Source organism: Schistocerca gregaria, chromosome 3, assembly GCF_023897955.1.
Source record: "Schistocerca gregaria isolate iqSchGreg1 chromosome 3, iqSchGreg1.2, whole genome shotgun sequence".
Taxonomy (NCBI): domain Eukaryota; kingdom Metazoa; phylum Arthropoda; class Insecta; order Orthoptera; family Acrididae; genus Schistocerca; species Schistocerca gregaria.
In genome coordinates this window covers 291,567,743-291,588,628 of record NC_064922.1, presented here as the reverse complement: position 1 = coordinate 291,588,628, position 20,886 = coordinate 291,567,743, and the positions used below count along the sequence as shown (strand labels likewise).

The window sequence follows — 20,886 nt, the reverse complement described above, 5'->3', positions numbered from 1 at the left end:
GGTACATGGCTTTTCCTCCTTTCGAATCTGCAGCGTTCGCCATTACTGTCTCAATGCAGGATCGCACTCTGCTTGTAAAGCTGTGTTACGACAATGATGACTGTGCACACACTGCTCTGCAGAAGTTCTGGACACTGAAAGGTTTGAAAAAAGGCGTTGGTCCAATTTCTGGTGAAAATGATTCGGATATTTGAAAAGACGGGTTCTTTTGATGTGCAATGTGGTAGAGGGAGAAAATGAATTGATTCAACATCAGTGGAAGCAGTGGCCACAGCAATGCAGGAGGAGATGAGTGGTGGTGTGCGAATGTGTAGTGCACGGAGAATTGCCCAAAAATTGGACATACCGGTGAGCACGGTGCGTAAAATCCTATGAAACATCCTTATTTGCTATCCATTCAAAATTACTCATGTGCACGAGTTTCTTCCTGTTCACCTGCAACCAAGCAATACCTTTGCTTTATAATTTCTTGCTTGCATGGACGTAGACAATGATTGGTCGTGGAAGATGTGGACAGATGAAGCCCCCTTCCATCTGACAGGATATGTTGTGACGTTTGCCTGCTTTATTTCTTCGCTGATTGTCTTTGGTGTCGAGGTACTGCGTTGCTACACTGGCAGGAAAATGGTAGGGGGAGGGGGGGGGGGGGGATGGAAGTTCAAAACTGACTACTTTAAATGATGTAGCCGATAGGTGTACATTTGCATTTCACAGTTCTTTACTTTCACTGTTCACAAGCCCCCAATAATACACAGTTACACACCAGTGCACTATTGTTTAACTTTCGATAAGTGGTGGTGGTGGTGGTTAGTGTTTAACGTCCTGTTGACGAGGTCATTAGAGACGGAGCGCAAGCTCGGGTTAGGGAAGGATTGGGAAGGAAATCGGCCGTGCCCTTTCAAAGGAACCATCCTGGCATTTGCCTGAAACGATTTAGGGAAATCACGGAAAACCTAAATCAGGATGGCCGGAGACGGGATTGAACCGTCGTCCTCCCGAATGCGAGTCCAGTGTGCTAACCACTGCGCCACCTCGCTCGGTGATAACTTTCGATAAGTCTCATTAATAGGTTGCCAGCAAACATCAACATACTGCTACAATAGTTTACTGTTGAACAGCTATGAGCAGTAAAAAGCTAACCACACAGTCCTTGTTGCATAATAAGGTACGTATTGAACAGACACTCTCATTGTTTTAGCACATGGCCTATTACACTTGTTTCACAGTTAAGTGGATGCATTGTTGTTGATCTAACCAATACGGGTTCCTCATCTGAAACTTGGCCCATGGACTGACTGCCTCGGGACCAAAAATCGGGCTCTTATACATCATCACAATAATAGGCACTGAAACTACACATTGTTTGATGTTTAATTTACAGAAATTACAATTAAAACTTAACTCATTAAATTAACTGAATACGTCAAAAAATTGCATCTTTTTTACAGTTTCTTCTACTGCAAGAGTTAGGCAAAATATTTGTTTAAATGATGAAATTAACAGATATAGTTATGCAAACAATACTTTTGAAAAAACTGGTAATTACTTTGCAATTAATTAAGGGTGAGCTTTGCTATCATGTTTTCGAATAGAGCCAAACAGATTCCCCCCACGAACCACGGATCTCGCCCTTGGTGGGGAGGCTTGCGTGCCTCAGCGATACAGATAGCCATACCGTAGGTGCAACCACAATGGAGGGGTATCTGTTGAGAGGCCAGACAAATGCGTGGTTCCTGAAGAGGGGCAGCACCCTTTTCAGTAGTTGCAAGGGCAACAGTCAAGATGATTGACTGATCTGGCCTTGTAACAATAACCAAAACGGCTTTGCTGTGCTGGTACTGCGAACGCCTGAAAGCAAAGGGAAACTACGGCCGTAATTTTTCCCGAGGGCATGCAGCTTTATTGTATGGTTAAATGATGATGGCGTCCGCTTGGGTAAAATATTCCGGACGTAAAATAGTCCCCCATTCAGTTCTCCGGGCGGGGACTACTCAGGAGGACGTCGTTATCAGGAGAAATAAAACTCGCGTTCTATAGATCGCACCATGGAATGTCAGATCCCTTAATCGGGCAGGTAGGTTAGAAAATTTAAAAAGGGAAATGGATAGGTTAAAGTTAGATATAGTGGGAATTAGTGAAGTTCGATGGCAGGAGGAACAAGACTTTTGGTCAGGTGAATACAGGGGTATAAATACAAAATCAAATAGGGGCAATGCAGGAGTAGGTTAAATAATGAATAAAAAAAAAATAGGAGTGCAGATAAGCTAGTAAAAACAGCATAGTGAACACATTATTGTGGCCAAGATAGACACGAAGCCCACACCTACTACAGTAGTACAAGTTTATATGCCAACTAGCTCTGCAGATGAAGAAGAAATTGAAGAAATGTATGAATAAAAGAAATTATTCAGATAGTCAGGGGAGACGAAAATTTAATAGTCATGGGTGACTGGAATTCGAATGTACAAAAAGGGAGAGAAGGAAACATAGTAGGTGAATATGGATTGGGGCTAAGAAATGAAAGAGGATGCCACCTGGTAGAATTTTGCACAGAGCACAACTTAATCATAGTTAACTCTTGGTTTAAGAATCATGAAAGAAGGTTGTATACATGGAAGAACCCTGGAGATACTAAAAGGTATCAGATAGATTATATAATGGTAAGACAGAGATTTAGGAACCAGGTTTTAAATTGTAAGACATTTCCAGGGGCAGATGTGGACTCTGACCACAATCTATTGGTTATGACCTGTAGATTAAAACTGAAGAAACTGCAAAAAGGTGGGAATTTAAGGAGATGGGACCTGGATAAACTGACTAAACCAGAGGTTGTACAAAATTTCAGGGAGAGCATTAGGGAACAATTGACAGGAATGGGGGAAAGAAATACAGTAGAAGAAGAATGGGTAGCTCTGAGGGATGAAGTAGTGAAGGCAGCATAGGATCAAGTAGGTAAAAAGACGAGGGCTAGTAGAAATCCTCGGGTAATAGAAGAAATATTGAATTTAATTGATGAAAGGAGAAAATATAAAACCGCAGTAAATGAAGCAGGCAAACAGGAATACAAATGTCTCAAAAATGAGATTGACAGGAAGTGCAAAATGGCTAAGCAGGGGTGGCTAGAGGACAAATGTAAGGATGTAGAGGCTTATCTCATTAGTGGTAAGATCGATGGTGCCTACAGAAAAATTAAAGAGACCTTTGGAGATAAGAGAACCACTTGTATTAACATCAAGAGCTCAGATGGAAACCCAGTTCTAAGCAAAAAATGGAAAGTAGAAAGGTGGAAGGAGTATATAGAGGGTCTACACAAGGGCGATGCACTTGAGAACAATATTATAGAAATGGAAGAGGATGTAGATGAAGATGAAATGGAAGATATGATATTGTGTGAAGAGTTTGACAGAGCACTGAAAGACCTGAGTCGAAACAAGGCCCCCGGAGTAGACAACATTCCATTGGAACTACTGACAGACTTGGGAGAGCCAGTCCTGACAAAACTCTATCATCTGGTGAGCAAGATGTTTGAAACAGGTGAAATACCCTCAGACTTGAAGAAGAATATAATAATTCCAATCCCAAAGAAAGCAGGTGTTGACAGATGTGAAAATTACCGAACAATCAGTTTAATAAGCCACAGCTGCAAAATACTAACACGAATTCTTTACAGACGAATGGAAAAACTAGTAGAAGCCGACCTCGGGGAAGATCAGATTGGATTCCGTAGAAATACTGGAACACGTGGGCAATACTGACCTTACAACTTATCTTAGAGGAAAGATTAAGGAAAGGCAAACCTACGTTCCTAGCATTTGTAGACTTAGAGAAAGCTTTTGACAATGTTGACTGGAATACTCTCTTTCAAATTCTAAAGGTGGCAGGGGTAAAATACAGGGAGCAAAAAGCTATTTACAATTTCTACAGAAACCAGATGGCAGTTGTAAGAGTCGAGGGACATGAAAGGGAAGCAGTGGTAGGGAAGGGAGTGAGACAGGGTTGTAGACTCTCCCCTATGTTATTCAATCTGTATATTGAGCAAGCGGTAAAGGAAACAAAAGAAAAATTTGGAGTAGGTATTAAAATCCATGGAAAAGAAATAAAAACTTTGAGGTTCACCGATGACATTGTAATTCTGTCAGAGACAGTAAAGGACTTGGAAGAGCAGTTGAATGGAATGGACAGTGTCTTGAAAGGAGGATATAAGCTGAACATCAACAAAAGCAAAATGAGGATAATGGAATGTAGTCGAATTAAGTCGGGTGATGCTGAGGGAATTACATTAGGAAATGAGACACTTAAAGTAGTAAAGGAGCTTTGCTATTTGGGGAGCAAAATAACTGATGATGGTCAAATTAGAGAGGATATAAAATGTAGACTGGCAATTGCAAGGAAAGCATTTCTGAAGAAGAGAAATTTGTTAACATCAAGTATAGATTTAAGTGTCAGGAACACATTTCTGAAAGTATTTGTATGGAGTGTAGCCATGTATGGAAGTCAAATGTGGACGATAAATAGTTTGGACAAGAAGAGAATAGAAGCTTTCGAAATGTGGTGCTACAGAAGAATGCTGAAGATCAGATGGGTAGATCACATAACTAATGAGCAAGTTTTGAATAGGGTTGGGGAGAAGAGGAGTTTGTGGCACAACTTGACCAGAAGAAGGGATCGGTTGGTAGGACATGTTCTGAGGCATCAAGGGATCACCAATTTAGTATTGGAGGGCAGTGTGGAGGGCAAAAATCGTAGAGGGAGACCAAGAGATGAATACACTACGCAGATTCAGAAGGATGTAGGTTGCAGTAGGTACTGGGAGATGAAGAAGCTTGCACAGGATAGAGTAGCATGGAGAGCTGCATCAAACCAGTCTCAGGACTGAAGACCCCAACAACAACAACAACAACCAAACAGATTTCACCCTATAACAAATGTTACTAACTAGGCATTGTCAAAACAAATTAGAAAATCTATTACATACATAAAACTAAGAACAAAATTAGATCTGGTGTTATATTCTTGAAAACTGAGGGCCAACTTTTCTCTTTTATGAAAATGCACATTATACTCACGTATGTTAATCGTAATTAGTCAGACATGAAAAAATGAATTTTAAGGAGTCAAATGGCAAAACAAGAGAGGAAATAAAAATACAACAGCTTGCTTTGTCACAATGTCATTACACAGAATTATTGAATATGGGCAATGGAAAATCCACACGCAAATCAACAAGTACCACTTCATCCTGAAAAGGTGACTGTGTGGCACAGGTTTACGGCATTGTTTATCATAGGGCCATATTTTTTCAAAGAGACAGGTGCTTCCGGTCCTGTTACCTGTACTATCACTGGTAAGGCCCATGAGTGTCTTCTGTACAACCACGTCATTCCAGCATTCCAAGAGTGTGGATGGGATCATTTTTATGCAAGACGGCACACCTCCGCACATTGCAAATCCAGTTAAGCAGCTGCAGAAGCGCCATTTTGGAAATGCTAAAATTATGAGCCACCATTTCCCTACAGCCTGGACGTATCGATCACCTGATGTTAATCCGTGTGACCTCTGGCTGTGGGGCTATCTGAAAGATGATGTGTTCAGTGTTCTGATTGCAAACTTAGCTGCACTGAAGGCACGCATTGCGCAACATATTCTGAACGTGACCCAGGAAACACTTCGATCAGTTGTGGAACATGCTGTTTCTCGATTTCAACTTGTTGCAGAAAACAGGGGACAGCATATAGAACATGTTTTGAATCAGTCACTTGGAAATTAATAATTTTATTTGATTATGACTGATGATTTTTATGCTGTTTTTGGCTTCAGGACAATGAAAAACCGACGTGATTGATGCTTTTTAATTCGGTTTTAGGCCTCAGCACAGTTAAAAACCGATTTCTCCCATCTGATGTGATGTGATCTTGCCATGGTAGACGGGCTTATATAACTAATCGTATCACACCTGTACACCCATGCACACTGAGTAGTGCAATTTGTTTTAGTGTCAAATGTACACCTCAGGCACTGTTGTACAATTCATTTGTCATTTGTAGTTGACCACTATTATATTATGATGCTTACAATGCCATTATTGCTATATTTTGTAACTATTCATTTTTCTTCTGCCATACATTTTCCCCCTTCTCCGATAATATTCCATTGCAATTTGACATCATTCTGACTAGTGGTGTTATTTCTACAGAGGTTCGAAAGTTTAACTTTAATTATAGTCTCCCTGTACTTTTCTAATGTCTCTCCTACCGAAATATACATGTAACGGTCTACAAGTCATACAATGATAACATTAATAAGTATGAATATTGCAATACTGTACTAATTGTGACTCACTTCTTATAAAACCTGCAGCTAGAGACCTACGACAGTAATGTTTTCCACTCTTAAGACATAATTAACTGGGATCAGTAACTTGCTAGCAGCAGCTCAGACATGTAACAAATCATGTCAATACTGATGGATTGTTCTGGTAATGTGCTTTGTGCCTAATAAACTTGTGAGGTTCCACTTTATGTGAATGCAGAAAGAGTGGGGGGGGGGGGGGGGTTGTAATATTGGTGATGTGATTACCACACTTCATTTGATGTTTGCTAAGCAAGTTAATTCTTGTCACTCAGTTTTTTATATAAATGTATGTTAGGAGAGCGAATGACAGACTGCTCTGTTCATCATACAGAAGATGAGTTATGTCTCTGCTGGCTTACTGACAGCCAGCTATCTATCAGTGTGAGTACAGCTGTCATGCTGTCTCCAGACTCTGGGAGAAGCAAGAAAGCAAGGACCATACAATACTACTCTCATGAAACCACAACTGAAGTGACATCTCTATTTGTTATAATTTATTGTTTTGAACACAAACTTAAAGCACTCTCTACAACTCTTTTACAGTTCAGGTGTTTGAAAAAGAACTCCCTAGTTTTAAGAATATATTTAATAGGGAAATTAATCAAAAATTACATTAGTGAGTACATATCATGAAAGAGAATTCCTTCAAGTTTTGTTTGATGTTAGTTGACTCAACGTGGGATCCATTTGTTGCCCTGCACATGTTGAGACGATATTCCACTCCTCGCTGTGTATTCACCAACATTTCAGGTGTAACTGTCCCATTTTTTCCTGTAAATGATTGATGTCTCTGATCTTCCCACTGCATACAACATATTTTCTGTGGGCCCCAAAAGAAAAAGTCCAGTGGGGGTTAAGTCTGGGGTTCGTGGTGGCGAATGTATTGGGCCAGCTCTGCCTATCTACCTTCCTGGATAGCAAGTGTCAAGTGCTGCATGCACATGGTTACTGTAATGAGGTGGGGCGCCAACTTGTTGGAAAAACACAAGCCTCTTTTCCGCCACAATATCATCCATTTGGGGAAATATGTGCTCTGTCAACATGTCACAGTAAATATCCCCATTTATTGTTTTTGCTACAAAAATGAAAGGACCAATCACACAATCTTCCATCAAACCGCACCAGACATCAACTTTGGGAGAGTCACGTGGATGCTGAATAACTTCATGTGGATGCCCTGCCTCCCAAATTCTGCAGTTATGACGATTAACTGTTCCACTGACATAAAATGAAGCCTCATCAGAAGAGAGAATCTTTTTTTAAAAATTTGACATCCTCATCAATTCTGCGCAGAAAGTCAACAGCAACCTCACACCTTTCAATTTTATCAGTAGGTTTTATTTCATGTAACAGTTGCAGTTTGTAGGCATGCAACTTAAGTCTTTTATGTACAACATCATAAACAGTATCTTTAGGCACTCAAGTTCTCGGCCAACCTGGTGATTTTGCTTTTAAAACACCACCGGTTTCCTTGAAAGACTTTAGCCAATGATGGATAGTTTGTGCTGTAGGTGGTTCACCACCACAATGACGTTTAAAATTACATTGCACTATTATAACTGACTCTCCACAAGCCAAATAACACACTGCACTTTCTGCTGCAGAGTACACACATTGTTGCTGAGTTGCTCTGTACTGCATTGCATGCATGCATGACTGGACTGAACTGAGGGAATAAAGGGGGGGGGGGGGGGGGGGGGGGGAACAGCACTGGTGGCATCTCAAGGTCAAGCAGACCTTCCAACTGCAGGGTAGCTGAACTTGGAGAGTTGATGAATCAGACACTACAAACTAGAATAGTGTATGTCACTTTGTACAGTTCTAGGACACATTTAAACTAGGGCATTCTTTTTCAAGCACACTGTATTTCTACGGATAACATACAATCACTGTGCCAGACCCCATGTTACTCCAGAAAGAGAAATGAATTATTGAGAAGTTGCTGCAGGCACTCAATCTCACTCTTCAATTCAACGAGCTTATGCCCAGCAGTTGTTAGGTCTTCAAACTATCTAACTGCAGGCTGTTTTGTCAAATTCAGCTTAAGTTCACTAATATTTTTCCTCTCGTTATTTATTATGCAGCAGTCTATTTCCATGTTTAGGTTCAGCACAACGTTACTTCAGGTAACATTTGTTTGTATTATGTGCCCATGTTATACCACTATTTTAAAAGTATATTCATGATATATTCCTATGAATTTATTTTTCCTGTGCCTCTAAAGCATAATACCAGTAGGCTTAACTTCATGACAGATAATGCGAACGCCTTTATCCAGTTGGGAAATAAACAGCCATTCATTATTACTCAGCGGTGTCCACAGACGTTTGTTCAACAGTATTAGGTTCTGCAATCAGTCCTTCAGAACATATTTCACTGGTTGCAGCATCTTAACCTCACACCTATCATGGTCATATGTATACAAAAGTATAAATACTTGCTTACATATTTTGGGACTCTGATCTGCTGTTTTACACTGTAGCTGCTCACTACTTAGCTTTGCACACTGCTGCTTCATATCATGAATAAGAAGTAGCTTGTTTTCTGGGGTGATATATGTAAATAAATGCCGCATTCTACCAACATCTGATGGCAATGGTAATATTCTATACAAGTTTTACACATTGTCTCCTATTAGTAGGTTATTTAACATATTAACATGTTCCTGGCAATGAAAACACCCACTCTATAACTCTGATCAGTTGGTAACTATTGTCTGCCACAAAGGTGATAGGGAACAATTTGTCCTGATGTCATTCTTTATCAGTTCTAGATACTTTACAATCTGAATTGGACTGATCACATGCAACTCCAGAATACCTATCTGAGCACTGACTTTTGCTGGTATTAACATGCCACATTCTCACTCAAAATTCACTGCAAATGGCCATGAGTTGTATTAAATGTTTGTTAACAGTGATCAAAATCACTGCCCTCTGCAACCATCTGTCTGTGCTGTTCTCACATTTTACTATCAGTCAACTCAACTGTTTCTCCTCTGCATGATAAACTCTTCTTCTTTTTTGTTATGGAGCTTACCATCTGATTAAAACTAGTTAAACTTGCTTTAACTTTGATTACTTGCTCCTTCAAAGACTTAGTAGCTGTTTCTGTTCCTAGTTGTACTACTAGAAAGGGTATACCTTTCCTCATCTTAAAGTTCCAAACAAGATTTTACTGATCTCGGCCACAAAGTTTAAGATCCATTGCTTACTTATATGAGATTCATACTGGAGCAACTGTCCAATTAGACCTTGCACCTTAATGTTGCCTACATGCCAATGTAAGGCAAGTTCTCCACTTTTACATTCTGATGCACTTGCATTAAGCATTGCCAATCTTCTGTTATAAAATTCGATTGCTTGCCTTGCAAGAATCTCACTTTGAACCAATTTCTGTTTTGCTCTCAAATTGAAACAGCACTCTATTCCCCAAGTTACAATGCAAATTTTCACTTTCCCATGACAAATGCCCAGGTGATGACTGGAGTATCATCACCCGCATGAAAGGATGTTTGCATGAAACATAATCCTTTGACCATGCTGTTTGTTGTGCAGATAAGTGACTGGTGCTGTGCTAGTGTTGGTGGCTGCCATGCTGCTAATGCGTGGAGTTTCCTGAGCCTCTAGCTGTTCCTGCATGGGTAACTATTTCCATGGCTCACCCAATTACTTGCAGCGTCGTACAACACTGGTGCTTTTGCGCGAGTTTTTCAAACCAAATGATTGATACAACTATAATTAAAAAAACAACTCAAAACTTTCTGAATAATAACATTATTATGAAGATAAAATTATTTTGTATTTGTTACAATATTCTGAGGAAAGATTTCATACTTATAGCCAGTGCATACACAGTTTTCTTGAATGACTTTATTAGAAATTAGTTTTTGTTTGGTATAATTCAAAGCAATGGTATTGCACAAAGTCCAACATTGCACTCTTCACAATACACATGTGTTTCTCTCCTTACTTTTTCCCCATTGGCATCCTTTTTGCTGCAACACACTCAGAATTTTCGTGTCTGCTTGTTTGCAGAAGATGGCATGCATTTCAGAAAATGTCATCCCACCAAATGTGTTGGGGCTGACACGTGGCAAGATCTTCCAACTTTCCTATGCTGAAATGATGAACTGACATCTAGCAAACTTTCAATGATATTAAGTCTCCCAAATTTTCCACCAAGTTTCTTGTACAACAAGTATATGGTTTCAGAGCTGCTACATCCATGAAATGGCAAAATTGTTACATATAGTGTTTTTGGAGACATTTCCTTACGGTCGAATAACCGTTCATATGCTGTCCAGCTAAATCAACACCACCCATTCTGTCATTTTATGTCAGTTTACTTTCCATTTGCTTTAACTGTTTTATTCTTCTCCATTTGCTGCAGCTCACCACTGTAAACAATGGAAAGGGTGTAGACATCTTTCTTATCTCACCATCACATTGCCATCAATTTCCCTCTATGACAGGTCTTATGGTTCACATATCTCTCCTGTCAATCATAAGAGTGCAATGTAGTCAGTGCTTTTCAAAATAAGAAAATCGAACAGTTGAGAACTATTTTAAAGCCTGGAGGTAAACACAGTACATCCCTCGTTAAAATATGCATAAAGCAAAGACAAAACCTCTTTAGATGCTAGAGGTTATTCACTACACTGTGCCTCAAATTCAGTGTCTTTCCCAGTGTAAATTATAAAGCAATATAAATACCCATAACTTGCTTCACACAAGCAAAACGATTTAATACCAAAGCAAGCATATTTCATTGGTATGTAGCGCTTGGTAGGGAGTTTATCAATGGATGGTTCACGTTCAGTAGAATAAGCCTCTTCACTTTTTTGTAGGTGACCAACAAAATGTTTTAATTTATACACTTTAGCCCGAAAACCACAGTCTTTCGAATAAGCACTGTTACTGTTAAAATGAAGGAAGTTCATGAGAAGACGAAATTTGCTTTCCAATATAACTTTCCGGGAAATTGGTGTTTGAAGAACTTCTTTCCTTGAATAATACATTTCAAAGTACAGTTTTTGAATAACTCCTTGGAGTAATAACAAGGTGAACACAGAATACAATTCCCCATTGTTTGTTTTTACCCATTTGTTCGCACTCACTCGCTGTTTCATTTCATCAGCATCTGCATTTATGAACCATTCAGCATATTTGTTAATTTTGCTCATTATCTTTCTTGGCAAGTTGTCATGTAAAAGAGTGAACTTTTTAAGCAGATTTAGAGAACCCCAAAAACAACTTTTTACACCTGGAATTCCTGTGAAAGAAAACTGACTCCTATCAATGCTACAATTACCAGACTATGAACTAGAGACACTGTCAGCAGTCATCACTTCTTCTTTGACATCCCCTGCACCATTTGATGTTTCTGAGTCAGTTTCATTATAGTTATCATCATTGCTGTCTTCATCACAACTCGAAGCTCTGTCACTAGACTCCTCATCATCACTTATACTTAATAAGCTTTCAGTGTCATCACACAAAGACGAAGAAGATCCGCGCTTACAGACGTTTACACTTTTTTGTCTACTGCCTAACACAATTATTGTTTTGCACAACAGAAAGCAGCAACATCTGTTTGAAGATCTTTAAACGATGTAGGGCAAACATTGCAGCTGATGTAGGCATTGAAATGCATTTCATGGAGCCTGCCGAATGTGGATGAATACATGTCCAAGATCAGCTCATTGAGCATGTGGTGCAACACAGACAGGTGGACTGAATTCAGTTCATCAAGCACAAACAGTGAGGCAATAGTGCTGCCCGAACCCAGTTTGCTGAGTATGGGGCCAGAGCTGAAATCAATGCCAGGCTTAGCTTTCTGAACATGGTCGAGGGTTTAAGATACTTGTTTCTTTTCAGACAGATTACTATGTTGGCTCCTTTCATTTGTTCTACGGTGTACAGACCTCGCCACTGCGATATTTGCACACTCTCATCAAACAACAGGCGCTTATCACTGAAACAGAATTATTTTGGATCCTGTGTCTTACCATAATATTCCTTTCACCTTATATTACATTATGCATTCTGTTCTCTAGCACATCAGTGCATTTCTTGCATGTGCTCTTTTAGCTCTGACACATAACTGTCAAAATTATACCTCAGTCTGGCTGGATGCTGCTATAGTACCCTCGGACTGTTAGGCATTCTTCCAAAGAACAATTCATGTGGTGTATAGCTCGTTGCACATTTAATTATTGTATTATACACAAAGACATCCATCAGTTGCACATTATGGTTCTCTAAGGAAAAGTGTGCCTCAGCGATACAGATAGCCGTACCGTAGGTGCAACCACAATGGAGGGGTATCTGTTGAGAGGCCAGACAAATGCGTGGTTCCTGAAGAGGGGCAGCACCCTTTTCAGTAGTTGCAGGGGCAACAGTTTCGATGATTGACTGATCTCACCTTGTAACACTAACCAAAATGGCCTTACTGTTCTGGTACTGCAAATGGCTGAAAGCAAGGGGAAACTACAGCCATAATTTTTCCCGAGGGCATGTAGCTTTACTGTATGGTTAAATGATGATGGCGTCCTCTTGGATAAAATATTCCGGACGTAAAGTAGTCCCCCATTCAGATCTCCGGGCGGGGACTACTCAGAAGGACGTCGTTATCAGGAGAAATAAAACTGGCGTTCTATGGATCGGAGCATGGAATGTCAGATCCCTTAATCGGGCAGGTAGGTTAGAAAATTTAAAAAGGGAAATGGATAGGTTAAAGTTAAATATAGTGGGAATTAGTGAAGTTCGGTGGCAGGAGAAACAAGACTTTTGGTCAGGTGAATACAGGGTTATAAATACAAAATCAAATAGGGGTAATGCAGGAGTAGGTTTAATAATGAATAAAAAAAAATAGGAGTGCAGATAAGCTAGTAAAAACAGCATAGTGACCCCATTATTGTGGCCAAGATAGACACGAAGCCCACACCTACTACAGTAGTACAAGTTTATATGCCAACTAGCTCTGCAGATGATGAAGAAACTGAAGAAATGTATGATGAAATCAAAGAAATTATTCAGATAATGAAGGGAGATGAAAATTAATAGTGATGGGTGACTGGAATTCGGTAGTAGGAAAAGGGAGAGAAGGAAACGTAGTAGGTGAATATGGATTGGGGCTGAGAAATGAAGGAGGAAGCCGCCTGGTAGAATTTTGCACAGAGCACAACTTAATCATAGCTAACACTTGGTTCAAGACTCATAAAAGAAGGCTGTATACATGGAAGAAGCCTGGAGATTCTGACAGGTTTCAGGTAGATTATGTAATTGTAAGACAGAGATTTAGGAACCAGGTTTTAAATTGTAAGACACTTCCAGGGGCACATGTGGATTCCGAACACAATCTACTGGTTATGAACTGTAGATTAAAACTGAAGAAACTGCAAAAATTTGGGAACTTAAGAAGATGTCACCTGGAAAAACTGACTAAACAGAGGTTGTACAGAGTTTCAGGGAGAGCATAAGGGAACTATTCACGGAAATGGGGGAAAGAAATACAGTAGAAGAAAAATGGGTAGCTATGAGGAATGAAATAGTGAAGGTAGCAGAGGATCAAGTAGGTAAAAAGTCGAGGGCTAGTAGAAATCCTTGGGTAACAGAAGAGATACTGAATTTAACTCATGAATGGAGAAAATACTAAAATGCAGTAAGTGAAGTAGGCAAAAAGGAATACAAACGTCTCAAAAATGAGATCGACAGGAGGTGCAAAATGGCTAAGCAGGGATGGGTAGAGGAAAAATGTAAGGATGTAGAGGCTTATCTCACGAGGGGTAAGATAGATACTGCGTACAGGAAAATTAAAGAGACCTTTGGAGAAAAGAAAACCACTTGCATGGCTATCAAGAGCTCAGATGGAAAACCAGTTCTAAGCAAAGAAGGGAAAGCAGAAAGGTGGAAGGAGTATATAGAGGGTCTACACAGGGGCGATGTTCTTGAGGACAATATTATGGAAATGAAAGAGGATATAGATGAAGATGAAATGGGAGATATGATACTGTGTGAAGAGTTTGACAGAGTACTGAAAGACCTGAGTCGAAACAAGTCCCCGGGAGTAGACAACATTCCATTAGAACTACTGACAGCCTTGGGAGAACCAGTCCTGACAAAACTCTGCCATCTGGTGAGCAAGATGTATGAGACAAGCGAAATACCCTCAGACTTCAAGAAGAATATAATAATTCCAATCCCACAGAAAGCAGGTGTTGACAGATGTGAAAATTACCGAACTATCAGTTTAATAAGTCACAGCTGCAAAATACTAACAGATTCTGACCTCGGGGAGGATCAGTTTGGATTCTGTAGAAAAATTGGAACAAGTGAGTCAATACTGACATTACGACTCATCTTGAAGCTAGATTAAGGAAAGGGAAACCTATGTGTCTAGCATTTGTAGACTTAGAGAAAGCATTTGACAATGTTGACTGGAATACTCTCTTTCAAATTCTGAAGGTGACAGGGGCAAAATACAGGGAGCAAAAAGCTATTTACAATTTCTACAGAAACCAGATGGCAGTCATAAGAGTCGAGAGACATGAAAGGGAAGCAGTGGTTGGGAATGGAGTGTGACAGGGTTGTAGCCTTTCCCCGATGCTATTCAATCTTTACATTGGGCAATCAATGAAGGAAACAAAAGAAAAATTCAGAGTAGGTATTAAAATCCATGGAGAAGTAATAAAAGCTTTGAGATTTGCCGATGACATTGTAATTTTGTCAGAGACAGCAAAGGACTTGGAAGAGCAGTTGAACGGAATGGATAGTGTCTTGAAAGGAGCATATAAGATGAACATCAACAAAAGCAAAACGAGGATAATGGAATGTAGTTGAATTAAGTCGGGTGATGCCGAGGGAATTAGATTAGGAAATGAGACATTTAAAGTAGTAAAGGAGTTTTGCTATTTGGAGAGCAAAATAACTGATGATGGTCGAAGTAGGGAGGATATAAAATGTAGACTGGCAATGGCAAGGAAAGCGTTTCTGAAGAAGAGCAATTTGTTAACATCAAGTATAGATTTAAGTGTCAGGAAGTCATTTCTGAAAGTATTTGTATGGAGTGTAGCCATGTATGGAAGTGAAACATGGACAATAAATAGTTTGGACAAGAAGAGAATAGAAGCTTTCGAATTGTGGTGCTACAGAAGAATGCTGAAGATGAGATGGGTAGATCACATAACTAATGAGCAAGTTTTGAATAGGATTGGGGAGAAGAGAAGTTTGTGGCACAACTTGACCAGAAGAAGGGATCGGTTGGTAGGACATGTTCTGAGGCATCAAGGGATCACCAATTTCGTATTGGAGGGCAGCGTGGAGGGTAAAAATCGTAGAGGGAGACCGAGAGATGAATACACTAAGCAGATTCAGAAGGATGTAGGTTGCAGTAGGTACTGGGAGATGAAGGAGCTTGCACAGGATAGAGTAGCATGGAGAGCTGCATCAAACCAATCTCAGGACTGATGACCACAACAACAAACAACAATTACTATGAATGACATTAAAGCAAATGCATGAAGGAAGAGTTTGGAGAGGAAGACATAATTTGGACAGTTACACCATAAGCATCTGATTACCCATGATGTGGCTGTTTCCCTGATACAACCATCCCTACCATTCTCATTATTCAGTCTGTATGACAGTCTCATGCCAGGTGACTTGGTTTATCACAAGTAAAATACTTCATGGCTGGTGTCTGCCTTCTGCTATGTAGCATTGTCGTCCCCTGCATTTGCCATCCACCACTGCTAATGTTGCTGCTGTTGACATGTGCCTTCTGCTGTGAGACATTGTCTGCAAACTCAGGCTGACATTCACTGCGGCTATCATGCTGCTGACAAGCCTTGCACCATCTGCGATAGGTGCTGCCATCTGCTGCTGCTAGTGTTGCTGCACCAGCTGCATATACTGTCTGTATCCTCACATTGCTATCCTTGCACTGTACACCTTTCCACGATGTCAGCATTGATCTCAGACATTGCCCATCTGCTGCTGCTGAGGCTGCAGTGCCTCTGCCTTGTCCCCAGGGCCTGTTTGTGTGTGTTTGTGTGTGTTTGTGTGTGTGTGTGTGTGTGTGTGTGTGTGTGTGTGTGTGTGTGTGCGTGTGTGTGTGTGTTTGGAGCTTAACGGGCACTCAACACTGAGATTATCACCCTGACACACATTAAAAGAAACAAATATGGAGAAAATGAGGAAAACTGATGTCACACAGTAAAGAAAGAGGAATATAGACTGACAAGCATTCATTCACTCCCACCTCATTTGCATTCACTCACAAAATCACTCATCTCACATGTCTTCAGACAATGTAGAAAGGGCGAAAGTTGCAATACATATGATTAAAGCAAAAGTAAAACCACGGAAGAGCTAAAACAAAGTCCACTTACATTAAGGACATTTCCCTCAAATTTTATTAAACAAGCTGGACAATTCACAGAACCATAACACTTTCATCACATTCATTTGAACATAATTTAAAATAAAGGGTAGATTTATCAGCAAATCTGCAGCTGCCCTCTGGTCAGCAAAATAAAACATTTTGTAATACAATATGGCATATAGTAATCCGTATGCCACAACCATCACACATTAAAGGGTCCTCTCACCTTACCACGGCCGCAATGTGGGCTTTACTAGTCTGAGCTTGTTATTTGTCACTTATAGTCACTCATCCTCCCATCAATGCAAGATTCTGTGCCTCAACAGTGAGGCTATAGCACATGAAGGGGGATGGCACACTGAAATAACTGAGGATCATGAAAAGCCTCCTTGGCTGCCAGATCTGCTCTTTTGTTCCCCATAATGACCATGTACCCGGGTACCCAGCAGGAAGACATCACCAATTCAGCCCTTGTAGTCGGAGGAGGGTGCCCTGTATATTCTAGACTACTTTATTTTCTGAGTACAAGCATAGAATATTGGAACAGACAAGATATTAAGCACTTCACGAACATCTCATCTGTTCCAGTGCCCACAAGATCACATATAATTCCACATCACAGACGGTAAAGTCTCGAGGCAATTGGACCTTGACAACATGATCCGGCAAAACAACAAAGGCACCAACAGAGTCCCCCTCTTTAAACTCATCCATAAAGACAGCTACATAGTTGTGGTGCTCATTCAAAATGTCAGAAAATATCATGTTAAAACAGAAGCAGGAGTGCAATCTCTCCTGTACTGCACCAAATCTAAAATTACTCCGGGCTGCTGCAGTATCCATGGTGGCAGGCAGTTAAAACCCTGAATTTGGGGGTTGTATATGCTTCACACCAAGTGACTCCAGCACACACTGTATGTGGATCCGAAACAGTATTGCTCATGGACGAGCAACAATATGTATGTAGATGAAGTCAGAGCTGCAAGGAATTTTACACCTGATGCACCATGAGAAGCTGCCAATTGGATGGTGAGTAGTGGTTCCCCAGCCTCAGTACAGGACTGGATATGGGACTGGTCCTATAAGCACCTGTGGTGAGCCTAATACCTTCTACGTGGATATTGTCAATAATTTTCAGGTAAGAAGACCTTGTTGATCCATACACTGTGCATCAAGAGTTCAGCCGTGAATGCACAAAAGCCCTGTAAAACACAAGTAGTTATTCCCTATCTGCTTCCCAAGACCTGTGGCTAAGGCAGTTTACAATAGTCAATACCTTGTGGGTTCTGGCTTTCAGTGTGGTAACCATGATGGTTTGGAGTCAAAAATCAGGCCCAGAAACCTCACTGGAGTCTTTAAAATGTAGAATGGCATCCTTCAAATGCAAGTTACGTAAATTAAAAGTACGACAAGAATGATTAAAATGAACACAGACACCCTTATCTGCAGGAAACTTAAAACCCTTCTTCGCAGACCAGTCCACAGTTTGTCCACTGGACTAGTCCTGGCCTCCTCTACTCTCTTGTCTGGGCACTGTCCATCCCTCTCTTGCTCTCTAGGCAAGAGGGATGCTTGCTTTCCTGGCTCTACTGCTGGTCTGCATACTGCTTGTTAAAGTATTACAAAGGACTCTCAAAGTCATTCTGTTGTTTTGCTTGACATTGGTCAGAGTAGGTTCGATATTCCAGAAGGATCATCTATTGCAATAACCCGTGGCACGGCAATGAGAACATACTAATCCATGACCATCTCCACCATATAACAGCACAAAATATTTATCTGTCAAGTCCAGCAAATGATCTAGATGCTAAATGACATAGATACTGAGAAAGGTCCATTCAGTTAGATAATGTGGTGATGGCTAATTGAATGTTTTGAAGGAATTATGGAACACAGTCAGGAAATATACAAACAAAAGCCAACACTTAAACAACAGTCTCTAATCCTTGTCCGAGCAAAACTAAATGAATGAATGAAAGTACACTATTCCTGACTGTAAAGTTCCTCTGGAGGGACGTATGAAGCTAAGTTTGAACATGAGCAGAGCCAGAGTGAATACTGTGTGTCCTGGCCCCATGCATAATATTGACGTCAGGTTATTCGTAAAATATCATATCCCAGAACTTTGCTCTTGTTTCAGTTTTATCTTTGTTCTCTAAGTGACACAGGTCCATCTAAGACAAATGTGAACTCCTAACTACTCTGTCGGACACCTCTGCCTCTGTCTTTATACTGTGTGGCAGACCATGTTCCACTTGACATATAAGTGTTTCTGGTCACTGTCCTATGAGGCCTGATGTGAGTGTACATGGTCAGTATTCAACACCAACAATGCCCTGCCACACTTAGCGGCTTCTTAATGTGATTCCATATGAGCTCCACCTTGGCAACTGGCCATGTCTACACGAACACCTGGTATTCTCTTTTTACTCTCAAGCGAAATCATTTTTCTGGTTTCTGCCCTTTTTATTTCTGGCATTGCATTATCCCTATATGAAACAGTAGTTCCAAACAGAATACTGACTGTTGAAGTGAAAAAAGGGAACTGATGGCTACTGATGAATATTATAGCTAGAGGTTGCAATTATGATTCATGGAACATGCAGCTAACTAACTAACTAACTAACTTAGCATCATATGAAGACCAAAGAACTGAGGGCAGTCTGTATACATTTACAATTGTCATTCCTCCTTCTCTGATTGCTATTATGTGTATGTCATCATATGTTGAAAACAAAGATTCCAAGACTTACCAAGCGGGAAAGCGCCGGCAGACAGGCACATGAACAAAACACACAAACACACATACAGAATTACTAGCTTTCGCAACCGATGGTTGCTTCTTCAGGAAGGAGAGGGAATGACGAAAGGATGTGGGTTTTAAGGGAGAGGGTAAGGAGTCATTCCAATCCCGGGAGCGGAAAGACTTCCCTTAGGGGAAAAAAAAGGACAGGTGTACACTCGCACACACACACACACACACACACACACACACACACACACATCCATCCGCACATACACAGACACAAGCAGAAATATGTCCGCTTGTGTCTGTGTATGTGCGGATGGGTGTGTGTGTGTGTGTGTGTGTGTGTGTGTGTGTGTGTGTGTGTGTGTGTGCGAGTGTACACCTGTCCTTTTTTTTCCCCTAAGGGAAGTCTTTCCGCTCCCGGGATTGGAATGACTCCTTACCCTCTCCCTTAAAACCCACATCCTTTCGTCTTTCCCTCTCCTTCCTGAAGAAGCAACCATCGGTTGCGAAAGCTAGTAATTCTGTGTGTGTGTTTGTGTGTTTTGTTCATGTGCCTGTCTGCCGGCGCTTTCCCGCTTGGTAAGTCTTGGAATCTTTGTTTTTAATATATTTTTCCCATGTGGAAGTTTCTTTCTATTTTATTTACATCACCATATGTTGACATTGTTAAAGCAAATACTTCTTGAATGCCAGTTCACATATACATTACACTTGCATAAAATTGATGTCAGGTTATTCGTAAAATATCATATCCCAGAATTTTATTCTTGTTTCAGTTTTATCTTTGTTCTCTAAGTGATATTCTTGGAAAAGTAGTAAACCCACCTTATGTTTGTATGAGAGGTTTAAAACATATTGGTATTTAGATTTGCTTATGTCCTCTTTGTTCAGTTGGATGCTTCATCCTATTTCCATTGTTAGATTGTCCTGAAAAGGAGCCTTATCTTAATCTGAAATATTTTCAGTGTGTGTTGTGGTCATGAGGTCAACAAATGTTGGTTGATTGGCCACCACTTATTCTTGCGTATTTGCCACCATCTAGTGGACACGTGAACAGCAGTCTGAAGCTAAATCCAACAGATGTGAGCAGTGATTATCTCTCCATTGATTCATTCTGACAAGAAACATTTCTATGATGTTGATGCATGGAGTCTCCATTAAAATGACCTTGTAAGCACTGTACAAAATCATACAAGTGTAACGAGTTGAGTGTTTGTTTACTTTTGAGCACATAGTTTATTGTGATAACAAGCTTTTTCTATTTAGCATGGTTGATCTGAATATGAAACTTGTTTAGATATTGGACGGAACTGTGATATTTAATAACAAGTAAGAATGAGACAAAATTCCTTATGTGTAAGATATACAGAATGCCCCAAATCTGTAGGGTCAAAATT

General features: G+C 40.3%; 1 protein-coding gene across 6 annotated transcripts in view; it reads right to left on the bottom strand.

Annotated features, from left to right (window-relative positions):
• Positions 1–20,886, bottom strand: part of LOC126354294 (ribonuclease 3) — a 244,217-nt gene that overhangs the window by 119,680 nt on the left and 103,651 nt on the right. The gene's annotated exons all lie outside the window — the stretch shown is intronic.